At 39.0% G+C, this 21,973-nt stretch overlaps 1 protein-coding gene across 3 annotated transcripts in view; it reads right to left on the reverse strand.

Annotated features, from left to right (window-relative positions):
* Positions 1–21,973, reverse strand: part of LOC125462839 (ubiquitin carboxyl-terminal hydrolase 49-like) — a 71,486-nt gene that overhangs the window by 41,513 nt on the left and 8,000 nt on the right. For all 3 annotated transcript variants that reach the window (XR_007249720.2, XM_048553269.2, XM_048553268.2), the window contains exon 2: positions 1,734–1,883. The gene's annotated coding sequence lies outside the window, so the exon portion shown is untranslated. The remainder of the gene's footprint in view (positions 1–1,733; positions 1,884–21,973) is intronic.

Here is a 21,973-nt window from a genome sequence, read left to right on the forward strand (position 1 = left end):
TATCATGTTGGAACGTTACAAGTCAGCTGGACAGTTTTCTTCAGGAAAGATGTAAAGATCTCAGAAAAGAGCTTTTCAATGATGATGGACTCAAAAGCCACTACAATAAAGAATTCTACAGATTTACTACTCTCAGAAGAAATCCCTCATCTGTCTTAAAGATGCAAACCCTTTTCCGAGATTATGCCCTCTGGTGCTCGACTGTCACTCAACTGGAAACAACCTTTCACAATCTTACCTGTCAAGTCTGCTACATGTCATGCGTATTTCAAGAACGTGATCTCTCATTCTAAATTTCAATGCATACAGACACAATCCACTCAACCACTTTTCATAAGACGGAGCTTCCATACCGACTATCAGCCTAGTGAACTTTCTCTGGATTGCCTCCAACGCCAGAACATTTTGACTTAGATAAAAGGGGCTCAAAACTATTTATAGTATTCCATCACTGGTTGGACTAATGCAGGGAATAGTTTTACCAAGACCTCCCTATTTTTATACTTCATTCCCTTTGAAATAAAGGCTCTCTCTTTTACCAATGAAACTTGAATGCTAGCTTTTTGTGATACGGGGATGACAACTCCCAAATCCCTGTTCCATAGCCTTCTACAGTCTTTCTCCATTCAAATAATATTCAGCTCCTACATTCTTCTTGCCAAAGTGCACAGCCTCACATTTTCCAACATTGTATTCCATCTGTTAAGTTTTTGCCCACTCATTTAATTTGTCTATACTCCCCTGCAGACTTCTGAATCATTCTCATCGTTTGCCTTCCCATTTACTTTTGTCATCCATACAGTCACTTCCCTCATCCTAGTCATTAATATACATTGTAAATAATTATGGCCCAAGAACTGCTCCCTGTGGCACATCACTAGCTGCAGGTTGGGATCCTGTGAATAACACTTTAGTTCAACTCTCCATATTCTATTAGTTAGCCAATCCTCTATTCAAGTTATTATAATACCTTCAATACCATGGGATCTTCTCTTATTAAGTTGTCTAATATAAAGCACCCGATCAAATACCACCTGAAAATCCAAATGTACTACATCCCTGCTTCCCCTTTATCCATCCACCTTGTTACCTTCTCGAAAGAATTTTATGAAGTTTGTCAGGCATGATTTTCCATTCATGAAGCCATGGTGAGTCTGCTTGATCACATTCTATATTTCCAAAGTGCATCAAAGTATTATATCTATTCACAAGAGAGTGCTAATTTTGATTCATGCTGTCATCTGACCATCTGCAATTGCTATCAGCTTCTATCTCTGGGTTACACAGCAACTATTGTTAGAATGTGTACAAGTGGAAAGAAATGAACTGTTAAACTAGTCTGTGAAATCCCCTTCAATTGAACAGCATGCCAACACCACTGCCTTAGTTCACCAAAGAAAACTGGTCACTTGCCAAATATACTGAAGGAGAGCTGACAGTAAGGAACAAGGATCAATGGCTTCATGAGGAAGAGAGAAAATTTGGAAACAAAATTTGAAAACAAATTTAAGGATTACTGAACACAACCTGCAAGCAAAAAGCCAAGAGGCAAAGTCTACCTTCAATACTACAACTGACCATCATTTTTAACAATAACTAATAGGTATTAATTGCAAATTCTAACCTTTGAAAGTGCTAACTCTCCTCTTATTCCTAACATAGTAAAGGCTAAGAAAAAATTATACTTATGTTCTTAGCTGCACACATTATCAGGTTGAAAGTACTGTACTTACTTAGACATCCTTAAATCTTCTCCCAACAACAGAGTCGTCACAGTATGAAGAAATACCATCTCAGCAAGCAACAGTCACAGCACTGTACCTCCACGATACGTTGCTAAGAACTGTCAGGATACCATATTACAGGCAGTCAACCTTACAGCTCTAAAATAATAAAAAAAAGACACATTTTAGTATGAAGTCCAACAACTAGCAAGTACCTCAATCCAACACGTCAATCAGTGCCTGAAAAACATTAAGTAGGTATTTCGTTTAGTGAATAAGTCTACAACAGAAATATTTTAAGAGAACGAAACCTTCTGAAGCGAAACAGAATATTAATATTTAGACAATGCTATTTCTGTAAGCATCACTAACTGGTATCATCTGCATTCTATTTGTTACTTCCCTTTCTATCCCAAGAGGTACATGCACAGCTGTGGAGGATTGCCTTTTTATCATTTTAATATGCAAGATATCCTAAGATTATCTACCAACGTAGCTGTCAAAATTCATTTGGTTGAATATTGAAGTAAAACTCTCATATGAAAATGGAACTGCAAAGAACTGTAAAATATAGAAATGAAAAACATTATATAATTTTCAAACGATATGCTTGTCCGATGTTTTAAATGAACCAAGTGGTCAGCCATTACGAACAGCAGGTTTCACCAAAAATCAATGACGTGAAGTGATAGATCATAATAGTGACTACAAGCTGGAATTCCAGAACAAGGTTTTCGATTTTACTTTGTGGCACTATTTATAATGTCATAATCTCACTTATAAGTTAGAGAACAGAAAACCTAAACAGGACACTCAAATTAATGCATGGGTTAACATCCTCATTTATTTGTTCACTCTGCTGTATGATGTACATTGCATCTGTCATTACTTGTCTTCCTTGAACGCACGTTAAATGTACAGTTAACCCTTGCAACAATGTGCAATGAAGGTGAATCTGGGGGACACGGAAAGCAGGTCATGCACTACAGTGAGGGGCACATTAGCATGGCATTCCCTTTCATCCCAGGAAACAGCATGATGGAAACAGTAGGAGAAGATTTCTAAACATTCTTTTCCTACCGCCGCAATGTGAAGACAGTGACCAGAGGAAGCTTTTCAAGGCACAATAAGGGAGAAAGGACACAGCGAGTTAACCTCAGAGTTGGGGGGGTGGGGGCAGATGTGAGCGAGAGGAGGAGACTATGGGAAGGAGAAGCAGTTTCAAGCGGTGTTGCAGCTGGGTACAGAGAGGAAATCGCCCTATACACTTTTTATTTAAAAAAGGTGGATGGAAGGTGAAGTAGTTACTACATAAAGCACTTAAAATGTTTCTTCTCCACCCAATCAAGAGACTGCAGAGGCTTAGGATGGACGGTTGTTCAAATCATGCATTCAGACTTAGGCTTCTGCCATTGATCAATGACAGACAGAGATGAATGGAAGTTCCAATTGGCTGATTTGATCAACATGCACAAAGGAGGCACATTGAGAAAGTGTGAGGGGGCCTTAACAGAATTAACATGAATCACAGACATGCCATTTGTTGCAGCATTTTTTTTGAAGCGTTTCAACTGCAATTATAAGCATGCTACAAAAAGAATTAGATTAAAGGTGCTTAAAACAGAGAGAAAAACAACTCCACAAATTGGTGCAGGAATCATTAAGTAGAAAGTATTGGGGCATGAATGTAATGAGTGTTCTAGTTTTTAAAAACCTTACATTTTGACAGCTGTACTTGTTTTAAAACCTAATACTAACTCTCTGAAATAATTGGTTTCAAAAACTGCACTTCATATTCATCAATGCTCTCAAATTGTAGTAGTACAGTTTGAACGCTAATGGAATTTAACTTTTCTCAAAAAGAAAAGCAAAACCTAAGAGCAGTGCATTTAATATTTCAAAACCCCTGCTTTGGAAGAATAGCATTCTATTTTTCCACTAAGCATATTCCAGTTCAATTATATCTTTACATTGGCACAGGTCTATCACTAAGCATTAAGCTGGTCCATCTCAAAATACTCTATCCCGAAGGAAAGAGGAATATGAACTGATCATACCAACTGTCAATGCCAGTGAAATCTATATATAGACACATCCTGATCCAAACTAAAAATTCCAACAGTGCATTTTCACTTATTCACAGGATATATATATATTTCTTCATTTTACAACAAACACTTAACTGTATCCTTGTTCTGTGCACACCAGGCTTGCTAAGTTGTGTTAAACGAGTCCCACACTATATCTACGATGAACTTGCTGAGATTTCTCAATATCTTTAAAAAAAATATTGAAGTCGAAGTTAGAACTTTTTGGCTAGTGGATTAAAGAATTACAAGTGGAGCATGTTTATAAAATTTCCCTCGCACTCAAGTTTTATTCTCCCCATTTCTCTGAAAAACAATGGCTCCTCCTGAACAAACAAAGTACAGGTTTAGGCAGAGAGAATGCGCTGTTTGTGGCAGAAGGTGAACCTGGCACAAATTCTGGTTGCATTTCTTTCCTTTAGAGCTCAAGGTCAGAGGGTTGCATTACCACACACTGCATAGCTCAATTAATACAGAAAAATATTTAAATACTGCATCATGTAGACCATCAGGTTCCATGTTTGATCCCTGACCACATGGTGCATTACTCACTTACGCCCCATACCAAAACCACTTCCTCCTTCTCAGGCTACTCCTCTAGGAGCTTATTTGGTATGTTGTGAGAGTTACAAACATCATCAGAAAGACAGGGACCAACTTGTCCTGTTGGTCAAGGCCAAGCACACACCCAGAATGAACAACTACACAGAGGTAAATTTTCTTTGATTCAAGAAACTTGAAGGTTAAGTACCACTCATCAGAGCTTATCACAGAACCTTAGTCTGCATGGTTTTTAGGCACAGAGTTACACACAGCAAGATCAGACAAAACTTCAGCAGATCCCTAGCCTTGAAAAGAGCAAAATTCCATTTGTGAAGAATTTTTTAGGACTTTACAGCAGCACAAAGTACTTTGCAGCCAATAAAATCTTTTGAAGCATGGTTACTGTACAGAAGTGCATCAAATTCACTAAGAACTCAAATGGGAGCTAAATTGCCAATTAATCTGTTTTGGTATTGTTGGTCAAGGGACAAATTTTCAGAGCTAAGGTGAAAACCTTTTGTTATCTTTTAATAGTGCCACAAGCTAATGAGGGCAGATGAGGCTTCGTGAATAATGTTACATCTACAAGACTGTGTTCTTGATAGTGCAGTGCTTTTGCTGTGCTGCCCTGAAGTGTCAACACAGATTATGTGCTCAAATCCTGGAGTGACATTTGACTCCAAGGGCACAAAGGCTACAGCTGAGTAAGGCTGTTACATCGCAGCCTGGACCACTGGTATTTTAAGAGGAGTTGGTACTAGCAGCCTTGTACAGCTGCTTTAAATATTTTATTTTAGATTCCAGAAGGCTAGCATCAATGAGACAATCCCTAGTGTTTATTAAACTCAGCTGCCTTACGCTTGCAGCCCTAATAAACCAATGAAGAAATGAATTACAACAGCTCCAGAGAAACACTGGGGCCACATTTCTGTAGACACTCAAGTTGGATCTTGGATTCCAGGCTCTTGGAATGAAAACTTAGCAGCAGCAATATGTAAACAGCATCCACAAATGCAAAGCAGAATTGCACAGCTCCAAAAGAGCAAGTAATACACTCCAGAGCTGGGAGATTTCTATCAATGTTTAGTAGGGGCCAAACGTTTGGATGAAAGTAGTTTCATTTAAAGTAAACTTTATACTGACGCACAAGAATGTTGCCCATTACCTCCTAAATGCCTCCATTCAAGATAAAGAAGCCTTTCCACAGCTAATGTCACTCTCTAACAAGTTGCTGGTAATTAGCATGTCAGTGAAATCAGAAATCTCAATGGAAAAAAATTGAGCTAAACCACCAAGACACCTTACATTTATATTGCATCTTTAACACAAATCTTTTCAAAAGGAACCAAGGCAAAGGAAAGATAAATTGGAGGACAGGAAGGGAGATTGATCAAGTAAGGCAAGCATTAAGGAGGAGGCTTAAAAGGAAGAAAGGAAGAGAAGCAGAGAAATTTATAGGGGGAAATTCCAATTTGTGCAGCACGTGTGAAGATGTGTCCAAATTTGGTGAACAGTGCAGCAGCAACAACGGACTTAAATACAAGGATAGGAATTTTAAATCTACAGCACTGAATAATCAAGGCCACATGTTAAAATTATCAGCAATTAGATCAGATAGGAAATTCAGGCGAAGATGGGATACAGGTGGAAGTATTTTGCATGAGCTTTAGGAGGAGAAAGCTGGGAGGCTGGCTAAGCAGATAGTTCAAAGGGAGATCCATACCAGTGCTTAGCCCCCACTCAAGATTCCTCCCACCTTGACATGGGGTCATTTGTGTTCAACAAAGGGGAGGTGAGACTTCAGAATAATCAAGTTTGAAGATAACAAAGGCACAAAGGTTTTAGTAGCTGGTGGGCTGTGGTTGAAGCAGAATCAGCTGACTTATTGGAGGTAGAGAGGATATCAATTGTAAACTTTACCTGGAGTAAAAAGGAAGCTGAGACTACACTAGAACACCCCATTACATTAATGGTGCTGTGTCAATAGGTTGGCTACCATGTATAGTTTATTTTTAAAAAACTTTGAATTACCAGAAAAAGGTAAAATGCTTTTTTTTGAATTGGCAAATGTGTCATGTGGTACAAAGCTGCACCTGACAAAAATTTATTCATGATAATCTCTATGCTCAATTAATCCATTGCAGAAAGACTGAAAATAGAGATCAGCCTCAGTCAGCTCTGGTAGATACTATAAAAAGGGAGTCAAAAAATGTTTGCCATTCCAAATTTTAATATAGAGACTCCTATTGAAAACATATTGATGTGTAGATCATACACACAATTGGGCTTAGCTGTGAAATTTTCCATTGCTGGAATCCCACTAGGCATATGAAAAAAATCACCAGTTTGACAAAGTATCATGAGATTGCCAGTATCTCCACAACTACATCTACAGTAGACGTCCTTATTTTCAAGAGGTTGGGGTTGGGGTTGGTGTGCGGTCAGAGGTTTTGGCTGGAGGGGGTCAATTCTGAGAACTAGCTTATCCCATTTGTGTTGGTATGAAGTTAGAAGCATCCTAAATGTCAGACAGAATGGACAATTTCTAAGAGCAAGCACATCCTCCCTTTCCATCCTGGGTTCATCTGCCGAGTGTAAAAAAATTCAACTGGTGCGAAACCAGCATTAGTATCCCAGCAGCCTAGTGATTACCATGGTAACAGAGATACTGTATTTGCAACAACAAAAGCTCTTTGCTCTCTCGTGTTTCGAGGGTCGTACATGCATGTTAAGCACCACTCAGGAGGTACCAATGCTGCATTTGTAGTTTAAACAGGATAAGTTCAGATCTCATTGTAATCAGTACCTACATCTGGGAAACCAACTTTCCACCACAGTAAATAGTAGGATCTACTGGATATCAATTCTAGGACCAAAACAGTGCACCAGTTGCAAATTGAGTTTCTTGGTTCTTTAAAAAAATCGTCAAGATTATTCAGCCAGAAGAATTGTCTTAAGACGCAGGAAGATGCAGATGAGTCAGTTGCCGTAAAGGCAACCAATTCAGGTTCCTGTGGCTAATCACACTGTGATAACATGCTGGGTGAAGGTCAAGTATGATTATGAAGGCTCCTATATTCAGATACTATCCTTTGACTTCTCCAGAGATTTGGTGGGAACACACAGGAGGCAGGCTACTAGTCCATAAAGGCCTTTATTATGAATTGGGATTGATTATATTGCTAATCCCGACTGTTGTGCAGTGCTAAAAGCGACCTCAACATACCCGAACCAGAGAAGGCAAAAAAAACAAAATCATAGAACCATAGAATCCAACAGTGGGGAAAGAGGCAGTCCTCATCAACCCTCCACACAGCATCCCACCGAGACACAGACCTCCAACCTGTCTCCATAACCCCTCATTTACAACTGCCAACCCACATAGATTGCACATCCCTGAACACCATGGGGCAATTTAAAATGGCCAATCCACCTAAACTGCAAATCTTTGGATTGGAGGCAAAAACCAGATCACCTGGCAGTAACACATGCATGCACGGGGAGAACGTGCAAAGTCCACACAGTCACCCAAGGCTGCAATCAAAGCCAGTCCCTGGCATTGTGAGGAAGCAGTACTAACCACTAATCATCTAAGGTTCCCATTTTTTACTGTTGTCCAGTAACCTAACATGGTAACTGTGTTTGGAATGTGAGGCAAGTTCAGATCAGACTGTTACAATATCTTATACAATCAAACAGCTAATCATTCCACAGCTCAGACTGTAATTTCAATCAAACAATTTGCCCTGACATGTTATAACACAATTCAGAGGTAGGTTCAACCTTTTGGCTCAGAGGTCAGGAGGTAGGGCACTATCACTGCCCACAACAGCTCTCAAAGTGCCTCAAATATAACAAAAACTTAAAATTCTTAATTCTTTGGGTGCTGGCTGCCTTAAATGCATCATGGACAAGAAGAGTATGTATGTTTATCCGTGTCATGAAAGAGACAGAGAGAAAGGGAGGTTTTTTTTTGTAGAGTCCTACTGGAGCTGTCTGATTTAGAGCGTGATATGTCAAAAATTATCTTCATGACCTCTTGAGCTGATTAGGCCAATTTAAATTCAGCTACCATAATCCTCCAAATAAAAGCATATTGGTACAGGAGTACAGGGCCTTATTGGGGCTTTCCAAAGGGCAATCAAGATCACCATGAGTTTGTACACTGATTCCACCAAGGAAAATGTAACTACCATAAACCCCATTAAAAAGAATCTTGTTAATTTATTTAGCACTGCTTTAGCTATTGGAATAGTGCCAAGTTCAGGACTGGTTTAAGGTAGCAAAAATCAAACAATTTGGCAACTTCTGAAGTGCAACAAATTGGAAAAGGAATGTATGATTTGCCTCTGCCAATTGTGGGCACTTTTCAATCAAATTAGTACCTGACACCCATCTGACAAACAGTGACAATAGCTCTCATCCAATGTAAAATTCGACACCATAACTTTGGTCCAATGGGCCTGCTAGTAATATACAAAATAGGAGCACAGCAAACTTTGTTTTAACCAGCAGCTTGTCAATTGGCACTCTTGATAAACCAGCAAAAATTATATACCTCAAATATCATGATCTACTGCTATGTCTGTGAATAAAGTATAAGAGATGTGGATACCCTGCATTACATTTCGATTATTTATTATGCGTTTTACATTGATTTTAGCAGGTGAATTGATAGTTTTACATAGATTTTTTGAGGGATGTCAATGCCTCAAAGCTTGACTTCATAGTTTACTGTGTTTACCTTTTGATTTTCTGGAATATTTGACCAACCGGCACACTCCTGGTCCCAGAGGTGCCAGTTTATGAAAGGTTTGCTGTACATTATTCAGCCCTTCGAACCTGATCCATTATCCAATAAGATCTTGGCTGATCCATTCTCTACACGGCAACTGCACTTTCCCCACACATTCCCCATTCTCCTCGGTATCCGAAAAGCCATGATCTCTATCATGAGGTATTTAACAATAAGTGTCCACAGCCCTTTGGAGTAGGGATTGTCAAAGATCATAATTCCAAGAATGAATAAACATTTCTTTATCTCCGCCCTAAATGCATTTCCTAAGCCTGAGTCTTTTCCCTGGTAGAAAAGAAACAGCTTCCCAACATGTAACACATCAAGTCCCTTAAGATTTTATGTGCAATGAGATTCCTTTTGTATTGCTAGTGAATGCGGGCCCAGTCTACTCTATCTCTTGGTACATCACAATCCTCTCACTCTTAGAATCAGCCCAGTTAATTTTCATTGCACTCCAAAAGGCTAATATATCCTTCCTTGTGTTAGGAGGCCAAAGCTTTAAGCTATAGTCTCATCAAATTCTTGTACAAATAGCTCAAGACTTTTTGGTTATTCAGCCCTAATTCTTTCAGAGTAATAGCTGACATAGCATTTGCTTCACTAGTTGTTTTTGTACCAGCACAATTAACTCTCTGTGACATGTACAAGGACAACCAGGTTCCTCTGAAAGTTACTCAACTTCCCTCATATCCCTAAAGAGAGTCAGTGCCAGCTGTGAGAACAAAAACACAAGAACATTTAAAAACACACCATGTTCTAGAGAAGCTAAACTGGATATGAATTCAGTGTCAAATGATACAGTAGGGAATTAGCGAACACTCATTGCTATGCCTCACCTATGAGCAATTGCCATTTGAGTGAAATACTAGATTAGAGCTAATTGTAATTGTAATTCCCCATCATAAACTGCACATCACAGGAGAGAAAAGGAAAGTATACACAAAGAAAAGTATATATTTTTAAACATTCAGCTATTTCAATGGAAAACGAGATTTTTCTGTTTAAGCTGATACAGTTCTCAGTGCAGGGTGACACACTGGGCTTTCTTATGTGAACAAAATGAACCTCGCTGTTATTAATAACCAGACTTCCACAAAGCCAAGAAAACTGGCAAGATGCAATTAGTGAGTTAATCCTGTTCTTACTTCCTCCTCTCAATCTGCTGCATGCTAAAATGATCACAAATAATGCTGACATGTTCAGACCAGAATGAGATTCAGCCACAGCACTGAACTGCCCAGAACTAGCCCCAAAAGATCCTGAATTAGACCCAGATTGCATTTTACTCATGCTTTATTTATTACAAATCTTCAAGGAATAATCCCAGGGTTGACGCAGTGGGACAAATTCCTCAGTCCACCATACTCACTGGAGTAACATTAAAATGGCAAGCTTATGCTTGTGTAGTTGTTTGAAATTCCAAACTGAACTAGTTCTGGCCCTTGAATCTGCCTCAAGGTATGAAACAGGTCACAGGCAGGGCATTATAGTTCCAGCCCATTAAAAGGGAATAGAGTGGCAAGGGATACTGAATATTTGCCTCCTGTACCCATGAAGGAGGGAGGCAGGAGGTGGGGGAAAAAGGAGAACATCGAGAGATAGGAAAACTTCCCTCACAGGATAATTTAAGTTATTTTTCTCAATAGTCTGCTAACATTTCAGTCAAAGACAGAAGGGAAACATTAGCTGTCTCTGAAAATACTCCAGAAGCTCATTCTAATATCCAATTCGAACTGAACACCCTTTTTTAAAAACTGAAGAACTTGAAAAGAATTTATCTAAAACTACCATGTCTTTGAAATTTATTTTTTAAACAAATCAGCTGAATTAAACAAAGGATACGTTATGGCAAGAACAAGATACGACAAAACTCCTTGAAGTGTTACTTTTTTCATAAAACAGTAAATATATTAGGAAAACTGTCCAAAAAAAAAAATTCAAACACAAACATGGAAGTTTGCTCTGAGTTTATCCAGAATTTGGTAAGAAAGCTACACTCTGGCTCTATTTTGTGAAATTCAGCACTACTGCCTTTCAATGGAAAATACGCATCAACGTCATCCATTCACAAATAACACCACTGTGCATTGCCAAAGACCTATGCTTTGTCTGCAGAATTACAACTTTCACATATAAACATTACCCTACTATACAATCAGTGATCACATATTAACAAGCCCTACTACTGTATGTGCATCATCAAGCAAAATTGCGCAATCCGATAACTAATCTGTGAATGGTAGCAATCTGTGGAATCTGGCACTGACCCATTTGACTGGCATGCTTGCCTGAACAGAATTAAATCCCTAGCTTTAAGGCTATGTCCTCACAGGGGACATTTTGCCATGCCACAGCCAGATTATGATAAGACTGCTTTTTCGAAACCGTCAATAGGGGACAGAGGAAGGTATCTAGCACAACCAGTCTCACAGAAGCACAGTTCCTGTTCAGTGAACACACAGCAGTCATGAAGAAATCTGCAGCTCAGAAACTTTCAGTCTCCCAATGGAGGGATTCTACCTTTTTAGAAATTTTCGTCTGATTCCCTGTGTGGAGTGTAGTGACCTGAACCAAGACAGCAACTACAATTAACATACATTGTGACTGGTGTCATGGAGAACAGGGTATCAGCCAGGAGTCTTCTGACCCCAATCTTAAATGACTGAGTCTTGTAGGTACACCAAGCACATTGAAAAGAATTCAAGAGCAGCAGTGATGTCTCCTACAGTTCAATAGCCTCCTGAAACTCGTCAAGCTCACCGGTGAAGAATGAAATGGCTGCTGATCCCTAGTTTCCCAAATGAATCAGCAGAAGGGATGGGACGAAGGTGTGGGGAGAGAAGAAAGAAAGAGAAACGTCAACGTTTTATTTGGAATGCCGATTTAGGCAATTTTGAGAAATGTACGTGATTCTGGGAAATTCTGAAGAAAATCTTAAAAACACGCCAGAAAACAAATCCTCGGTTTAGAACCCATGTACCAGAAATCCCTATTTCTCCTATAGTCGCAAATTCTCATCTGTCTGACTTGGGAAAACTGTAGGAAACACCATAGGTACATTCTTAAAATAACACGCCAATATTCTTCAGCAGTGAATACAGATGTCCTGGAGGGTCATTTCAAACGGGAGTTGTAACACAAGATTCAAACAAGGATAAACATAAGCCAGATGAGAAGCAATAACTAATTTTAACCGTGAATGCGGAAATAAAACCAGCACATGGGTGAAGCAGGTAGTCCAACACTGCATGAAAAATAAAATGACTGAGCATAGCCTAGGGAGAGGGAAAAGCATTCAGTTAAAGGTCATGAGGGTGATTCTTATTGAAGTGAAACTATGAACCACATTTAAAGGTTCTCAGGCAGCCTGTAACTTCTGGCTAAACATCATTCATGTCTCTCTCCCTGGAACTGGCTATTATCTAAATGAGTTTTAATGTGTTTAACAAAACCTCGATGAATGCATTTTGCCCAGAATGGGTTATGTGCAGTTCACATAATATTCCTTTAGCACAAAAGATGGCTAAATACTAGACAAAACTAGAAACATGACATTTTGTCATAATAATTCTCAAATATACCAAATTTTCAAAACATATACATCAATACAGGCAAGCTTCAGATGAAAACATTTTTTTCAAAGCAAACATTTACAGGTGCAGCTCCCCAATCTAATAAAGATGCAGTTCCTGTGTAAAACCACTTATGACATTAGACATGCAATGCAGCTAGAGGGAAGATGTGAATACTGATCAACGGCAAAGCTTGCATGGAAGATGGATTATCTACTAAATCTCCACACTAATCAGAATTACGAGGCAGCATTTGATCAGGGGAGACTGACCTAGTGTTGAAGCACTGTATCCTAAGAAATGTGAAAATAGCTGAATTTTAAAAAGATTTAAAGATATCTTTTATGACATAAAATTCTCAGGTGGAGTTCATCTGCAACAGTATTTATACTGCGGATGTATTTTTTAAGATAATATATTAACAGTACAGTCCACTGAACCAAAAAAGGCTGATTTCATATAATTACAGTTAACACCGATGCATAACAAAGCTGACATTGTCAATCCAGCAGTATACAGACGAAATGACAAAACCAGGGAGACACTCTGCAGCTTGTTCCTTCACAGTAATCAACTGCATATTCAAAGAAAATTAGGGTCAACAGAAGGACATGAATTTCCAAAAGTTCATGCAACTAAAAATACAGTAACAAGGGAGACTGTCTCTTATAGCGTGGCAGGGGAATACAAACATATTCACAATGTGTTTTCTTTCTGGAACATGACACCAGCTTATACATTCCATGGAGGTAGCTGGCTCCTATTTGAAGGGCCAAGCATCAAAATACTTTCACTTGGCAATAATGCTTGTAAAAGAAGGAAAAGAATTGTATTGTGTAGCACCTTTCACTAACTCAAAGAGATCCCAAAGTGTCTTACAATCAAGTATTATGACAGATAGGAATGAAGTGGCAGTAATTCAACAACTGGACAATAAAAATCAGTTTAAATATCAACAAAAGACCAAAATCACAGTTTTATTTTTACACTGGGAAATATTATTTTGCCAAGGCAGCTAAATGATTAATGATTAGAAGCAGGAACCCTGTAGATGTGCACGCAATAGTGATGTTTCACTCATGATATGCGCACAGTCAATGCTCACACCTCAAGTATGGTATGATGGTAAGGTACTGCAGGGCACCTGGCACACACTGAACCATTCAACAAGCCCTCAAGGGAACAGATGGAGTAAAACAATTTGATGTTTCTGAACTGGGAGAATCAGAGAAATATAAATAAATTATGATACAAACAGGCCATTCAGCCAAATTGGTCCACAAGTCAAATGCTAGATCATGTCTCGTCAACATTAGGAAAACAAAATACTGCACAAACATTAACAGTACAACTACAAATAAAAATCAAGAGCAATGGGAAGATATAGGTATATTAATCCAGAGAGCTGGATTACAGAGGTAGGTGATGCAGAGAAACTTTAAAATTGGCCTTTACATTACATCTCTCTCATCATTAATAAACAATGGAGTACTGTGGTCATAAAGAAGCCTTAGTCTGATATGAGATCTGTGTTAATTTAGTTAATTTCAGTGGATGTACTTTTGGAGTATTTCATTTTGAAATTACTGCTCTCAGAGAAAAGGGGTTAGTGTTAGCCAGGAATGTCTCTCCCATAACACACAGTTACTAGTAGGCCAGGAAGGACCTAAAGAGAGAGCTAAGAGGAGCCAGGAGGGGACATGAGAAGTCTTTGGCAGGTAGGATCAAGGAAAACCCTAGAGCTTTCTATAGGTATGTCAGAAACAAAAGAATGACTAGAGTAAGATTAGGGCCAGTCAAGGACAGTAGTGGGAAGTTGTGTGTGGAGTCCGAAGAGATAGGAGAGGCACTAAATGAATATTTTTCGTCAGTATTCACAAAGGAAAGAGACAATGTTGTCGATGAGAATACTGAATTAGAGGCAATAGACTAAATGGGATTGAGGTTCATAAGGTGGTGGTGTTAGCAATTCTGGAAAGTGTGAAAATAGATAAGTCCCCTGGGCCGGATGGGATTCATCCTAGGATTCTTTGGTAAGCTAGGGAGGAGATTGCAGAGCCTTTGGGTTTGATCTTTATGTCGTCACTGTCTACAGGAATGGTGCCAGAAGACTGGGGGATAGCAAATGTTGTCCCCTTGTTCAAGGAGAGTAAAGACAACCTTGGTAATTATAGACCAGTGAGCCTTACTTCAGTTGTGGGTAAAGTGTTGGAGAGGATTATAAGAGATAGGATTTATAATCATCTAGGAAGGAATAATTTGATTACGGAGAGTCAACACAGTTTTGTGAAGGGTAGGTCGTGCGTCACAAACCTTACTGAGTTCTTTGAGAAAGTGACCAAACAGGTGGATCAGGGTAAAGCGGTTGATGTGGTGTATATGGATTTCAGTAAAGCATTTGATAAGGTTCCCCATGGTAGGCTATTGCAGAAAATATGGAGGCAAGGGATTGAGGGTGATTTAGCGGTTTGGATCAGAAATTGGCTAGCTGTAAGAAGACAGAGTGTACTGGTTGATGGGACATGTTCATCCTGGAGTTCAGTTACTAGTGGTGTACCCCAAGGATCTGTTTTGGGGCCACTGCTGTTAGCCATTTTTATAACTGACCTGGATGAAGGCGTAGAAGGATAGGTTAGTAAATTCGTAGATGACACTAAAGTCAATGGAGTTGTGAATAGTGTGGAAGGAGCTGCAGGTTACAGAGGGACATAGATAAACTGCAAAGCTGGGCTGAGAGGTGGAAAATGGAGTTTAAAGCGGAGAAGTGTGAGGTGATTCGCTTTGGGAGTAACAGGAATACAGAGTACTGGTTTAATGGTAAGATTCTTGGTGGTGTGAATGAGCAGAGATCTCTCGGTGTCCATGTGCACAGATCCCTGAAAGTTACCACCCAAGTTGATAGGGTTGTTGGGAAGGTGTACGGTGTGTTAAGCTTTATTGGTAGAGGGATTGAGTTTCGGAGCCATGAGGTCACGTTGCAGCTGTACAAAACTCTGGTGCGGCCGTACCTGGAGTACTGCGTACAGTTCTGGTCGCCACATTATAGGAAGAATGTGGAAGCATTGGAAAGGGTGTAGAGGAGATTTACCAGGATGTTGCCTGGTATGGAGGGAAGGTCTTATGAGGGAAAGGCTGAGGAACTTGAGGCTGTTATTGTTAGAGAGAAGACCGTTAAGAGGAGACTTAATAGAGACATACAAGTTGATCAGAGGATTAGATAGGGTGGACAGTGAGAGCCTTTTTCTTCAGATGGTGATAGCTAGCACGAGGGGACATAGCTTTAAATTGAGGTGTGATAGAAATAGTACTCAGAGAGTAGTAAGGGCGTGAAATGCCCTGCCTGCAACAGTAGTAGACTTGCCAACTTTAAGGGCATTTAAATGGTCATTGGATAAACATATGGATGATAATGGAGTAGCGTTGGTTAGATTGGCTTCAGATTGTTGCGCCGACCCGAGAAACCATTGAGGGCTGAAAGGCCTGTACTGCGCTGTAATGTTCTGTTCTATGTTCTATGCGTGGAGCTGGAGGACAACACCAGGCCAGGAAGCAGCAGAGGAGCTGGAAAATTGATGTTTTGGGTCAGGACCCGTCTTCAGAAAATAGCTTCTTTCCTCCAATAGTATACCCACATAGAAACTGATTGCAGGACACAGAAGTCTGCCAACAATCATGAATCAAATATGAAACAAATCAGATTGTAATTCTCTGTTCTTAAATCCAGAGATAGTAGAAACACAGATGCTGGAGAATCTGAGATAACAAAGGATTTCTGAAGGTGGTTCTAGACCCGAAACATCAGCTTTCCTGCTGCTCTGATGCTGCTTGGGCCGCTGTGTTCAGTCAGCTCTACACCTTGTTATCTAAGATTCAAATCCATCCTGTTTTCATCTTAACAGGATGAATGCCAAAACTCATCAAATTTGACACAAAATTTATGTGAACTCAGCATTATGATTTATTTTGCACCAATGTCAAACATCAGAAATTTGTAAATAGTTTTCCATGCCTAAAAATATAGAAACATGTCCCTAAATCAATGCTAGTTTTCAATGTATCATAATACAGCAAGACACTTCCGTAACTTTTCCTTTGGTAGAATTTGGCAAAGGGTAAAACATGGGAGGAAAATGGACAGGGAGGACAGAATATTCCAATCCTTCAAGCATTACTTTAAACATGTAAAAATAATTGTGACCATTGTCTCTCCTCACCCATCCCCAGGTACTGACAAATGAGCTACTGCACCAAGTTGAAGCAGGCTACCCTCCAGTACTTTGCGTAGACATAAGCAGGTACTCAACAGTCTGGCACAACAGGGTAAAGAATAGAAATTGCAGCTAAACCAAAATTAGTCTTTGTACATACACACCCAAACAGGGCTCACTGAATCGTTGTTGTGCTGGTGGGCAGGAGTTAAAATCTCGGCGATTTGTTCCTGCAGAAACTGGAAGGGATGGACTGGGACTAGTTTTGGCAGTGTTATTGCCAGCTCAGTCAACAGTAGTGCATAAATCAACTATGCCTTTCTGCTAAAGAAAAACTTGAGTCCATTTTGTAAATAAAAACTGAATGTCAGTTGACAGTGTAACTGTTGCATAACTTCCTAGCATTTAACTGCAAATTATTTCCCGATAACCTGCAATAGATGGGTCACAGTCCTAGTGACTGCATTCAGTTCATAATTTGGAGCACACCAACAGTTGCTGCGAGGCACAGAATAACATCAATCTTTTAAAAAATAAATTCAGAACAGATGTCTGAAATATAAATGTAAAATTTTATTACAGCTACCTATTAAGGGAGAAACTATTTGTTGATAGATTTACTGTGATTTTCAGATAAGTTTGTGCAAATTTTTTCCCACCCTTCAATTTCAATCAGTACCTGAAAGTGATTTCAAGGTTAACATTTAATCTTAGGAGCCCACGTGACTGTTATAAACAAGTCGATTTTGCTCAAGATTTCACAAATCAACAATATCTCAGGTAGATAACAACAGTGTAATCATTCCAAATATCCATCATTCTTCCTAAAATTATTTTTTAATGTTTAAAACAAAACACCGAATGTTTGAGAGCTGCAAGATGTCCCAGTCTTGCTTCATAGCTTTAATGCTATTTGTTGCCAGGGCAAATACTTTGATTAATTTTGTTTGGAAAATACACCAAACTATTAAACATTATCTGTTAGCAAATTAAAGTCCATTGTTAAGTATACAAAGGCAATGAACTCCCACCATGGTTACACATTAAGGGCACTTCCTCATGATGCACCCCAGACATTAAGATGAAGCCCATTTTCGTTTGCAGTCCAGAGCTGTTTTTGCATCTAGTTACATGCACTCAGTTTTGTATTCTTGCTCCAACTATAGATCAAGGTGGTTGCAACAAAAAAAATAGGAAGAGAGGCTGCTCAACAATCAATCTTGAATTTTAGAGAACCAGCCAATGCATTTGGTTTTGTGCAATGCTACATCTTGAACTCTTTGCTACTTGGCCAGTCTTACGTCATGTGTAAAAAAACTGAAGAGCTGTGAACTGCTGCAAATAGTCCAGTTGTTGGTCAAACGCTTCGTAATTCCAGCAGGTTCAACTCAAGACACAAAATAGTAATAAACCCATTGTGCAATCTACATACCACAAAAGAAAGTTGTGCTCTTTTAAAAAATTGTTTCGTAAATTGTACGTACAGTTAGAGAACGTAAACCAAATTAGATAATGATTAGGCCATATAATTTAAGTTTGACTAGTTTCTTACATATCACAGCTATCCTGCAAAGTTCTCATGTTGAGGAGTGTTGGATTTTCCTTTACTCATTCCAAAATCTCCTGATAAGAAAAAGCTATTCTGGTTATAAACAAGTGTGATTGTTTTTCCTCTTTTCTCCCCAGCTGCAGCACACCCCCCACCAGTGATCTAAGGTGACCTTGCACCCTTTTGTCCTGTGGCCTGCCCCATTAATCAGCCATTTAACGATGGATAGTCTCACAACAAAAGCTTCAGAATGTGTTAATAGCCTATTCATGAAAGGTGAGAATAAGCTGACGTGCCATCTTCCTTCGATAGCACATATGGTCACGACTACAGAATTTTCCTAATGTGTCGCCTGTCAGCCACCCAAACAATAGAAAAATAATAATTACTGCAATGGATTTTGCATGCTAGTCAATTTAAAGCAACTTTTTCAAAAATGTGCAAGGAAGTACTATATAACAGTCCTTCAGAAGGCATCATCATCTATAATCAGATAAAATAGTGGGTTGAGCATTCACCTAAATCCTGCAAGTTTTTACTGACTCCATTCTGCCTCTTAAACAGAAATGATACTCATCACGTTAGTCAGTATATCACTCGCTGCCACCCTTTCCTGAGCCTGCCCTGATTCAAAATGGCAACCCAGACGGGATAATGCAATCATTTCATTTACGCATAAGAATATTTTATGTTCCATTGATTTAATCATCAATCCTCTGAGACTGAAAAAGGACACTGGAAAACATTGGTGCACATCAAGTTAAACAGTAGATAACCTAACCAAAATTACTCAAGCTAAAGTGACAATGTCTGGACGATTCAAGTTTGCTCAGACATATATTAGCATCACTGATCTCTGACAAGCTGCAGCTGAAAATGGAATGTTTTGTTCCACAATGACTGCACATCAATATGCTGCAGACGCCGAGAATGCCAGAATACACGGCATGTCATCGCTAGTCGCAAAGAAATAGTAGTCCTTGAACTCCAAAGATTGGCACATGCTAGAAAATTTCTCTTAAAAATTTAGTTTACTACTTCTATTAACTGCTTTCCGAGTAACCTAAACAATACTAATACAGACATATATTCAAAACTTCAAACAATTAACTACACAATGGGAGCAATTGTTCCTCTGCGATTTTACTTAAGAAGAATGAAAAGGTGCAAGTGTTGACAGGGCATTTCTCCATTTCACTTTACAAAATATTGGCACAGATAACTCGAAACTCACAAATTGGAGAGCATTAAAGAAAATGAAGCTGGTCTCATTTTAAAAAGAACTCAGCAATTTATGAAAAGAAAGACCCCTCTGTAATCAAGAACTCAAATGCCACTGCAAGGTGGGGATTATTTCCTCAGGAATACCCACAATTACCTTCTGATGTTAAACTGAACTAGTTTCCACTCTTCCATAGTATCCTAGATTTACACCAGAGGTTTTACCCCGGTATAAGTTTTCAAGACCCCGGTTATAAATCCTAGGATTAACCTATGCCAGAGTAAAACTAGCATAAAAACTGACCTCTTTGACGCTTGATTCTTTGCCTTGAACATAGAAGCAGCTGCATAAGTGTCTTATTGATACAAATCACAAATTTTCCTGATATTTTCCCAACCCATGTAGAGATTTAAATGCTGCTGCCATTTTAAGCTAGCATTACTACCCTGCTTTGTACTAGTGTAAGCAGGGTGTAACAGTTTATTCTGGGCAATATCTTAAGAAATTTAAAAAGGGAGCAGCTGCTGATCCAGTATACATGGGACATGTGCAAGAAGAAATTAACTTGTGCCAGTTTTTTTTAACATAAAAACTCGCCTTGGAAGAGGACAATGGCCAATTTCAGCAATTCAACAGCAGAGGTAAAAAGAAAGACTGTGAAAGCTGGAAACCCAAAATATAAAGAGATCGCACAGGGAATAGAAAGCATGAGGGGGATGGGGTGAATGTAAAAGAGAGAAGACGACAATGAATATCAGTTTTCAATGGGATGTTTTAACTTAAATTACCATTATTTTCAATTATCACTTTATTATTGCAATCTCGAAGACAATGCATTGCACTTCTAGGATAAGTACTTTTCTTCTGATAAGGTGCTACTTTTCCAAACTCCTAATTTAAGCAATATAAAAAAGTTCTTCGTTTTAAAGGAGTACTTCTGAGCAATAGCTCTATCCCTAAGTATTTGTTTGAAAAACAGAACTCTATCCACAAGTTTATTTTCCTTATCTTCCAACAGGGTTTGCCACAACCCCGTCCTGCTATCTTATTGAAAGGAGAAAGCAGCAGGGGTTGGGAAGAAAGCTAATCAAACGGAATGTCACATTTTAGCTCCTAACTCAGTACTGTGGTAAAGAGCTAGGCCTCAACTTGAAGGACAAGCATTGGACGATTTTTCTTTCAATTTGCTTTTCTCCTACAAACAAAGAAAAAGATACTTCACGATAAGGTTATACCCTGACATCCCTTCAAATCTGCAATTAACAGTCATTTCAAATTCTCATTTGCATTCACTGACAATCACCATTTTCATGAAATACACTTCTTTCTATTTCTGTGGAACTCGGTGTGTAATGACTCCAGTCTCGTCATGCCACGAGTAGGCTAATTAAGTTGTTGCTGATTGCTTGAATTATTGCAGAAAGCATACGGTATGCTTCTCTTCTCTATCACATGTTGTTCTTCCCTAAAATCAGAGCTCACTTGAGCTACAGTTCTACAAATACAGTTCCATAACCTATCTTGTGCCAACTCGTCAGTTTTCATACATAATTTGGATATTAAGTGCTATCAAGCTATTCACCTGTGGGTGACATCACAGTCAAAACAGCCTTTTGCCTCCACAGACACTTTCCACTAGGAATCACTTGATAGGAGACAGGGAATATTGGTTAATTTTCTCCCTCCAACAGTTTAGATAAGTTTGGGTCAACAATAATACTCACACTACAATTGCTTGGCAGTATATCATGCCAAACTTCTACTGACTCAGTCTAATGACTCATCAGTACACTAAGAAATTTATGAAGTTAATTTGAAGAAATCATCAACAATTTAGCTACTCCTGTGGATAAGATTACTAAAGAAATCAAAATGATGAGGAAGCTTTCAGACCCCTTCTGATTCAGTTTGGTGCGGATGCAACCCGCTGCTCTGAGTCAGAATTATTTTTAAAAGGGGTGGTGGTGACGAAGTCTTATTCTAGACACGTAAACCAGATTGATAATTAAATTTAATCTCAAGAGAATGCTGTATTATTGGAAGCACCATAATACAGGCAAGATACTTGCCCACTGCGCATAAAGGAAGGCCCTCTACTTGCTAACAAATTTATCTTTGAGTAAAAAAGTTAAAGTATTATGTCATTACTAAAGAGTTGTTGTGGGTAAGCTGACAGCCACATTTGCCTGGAACCGTGAATACATTTCAGGAACAATTTACCAGTAATGAAGTACTTTGGCACATCCTGTCGTCATAAACAGCACGATAGA

The sequence above is a fragment of the Stegostoma tigrinum genome, chromosome 21 (assembly GCF_030684315.1).
Source record: "Stegostoma tigrinum isolate sSteTig4 chromosome 21, sSteTig4.hap1, whole genome shotgun sequence".
Taxonomy (NCBI): Eukaryota; Metazoa; Chordata; class Chondrichthyes; order Orectolobiformes; family Stegostomatidae; genus Stegostoma; species Stegostoma tigrinum.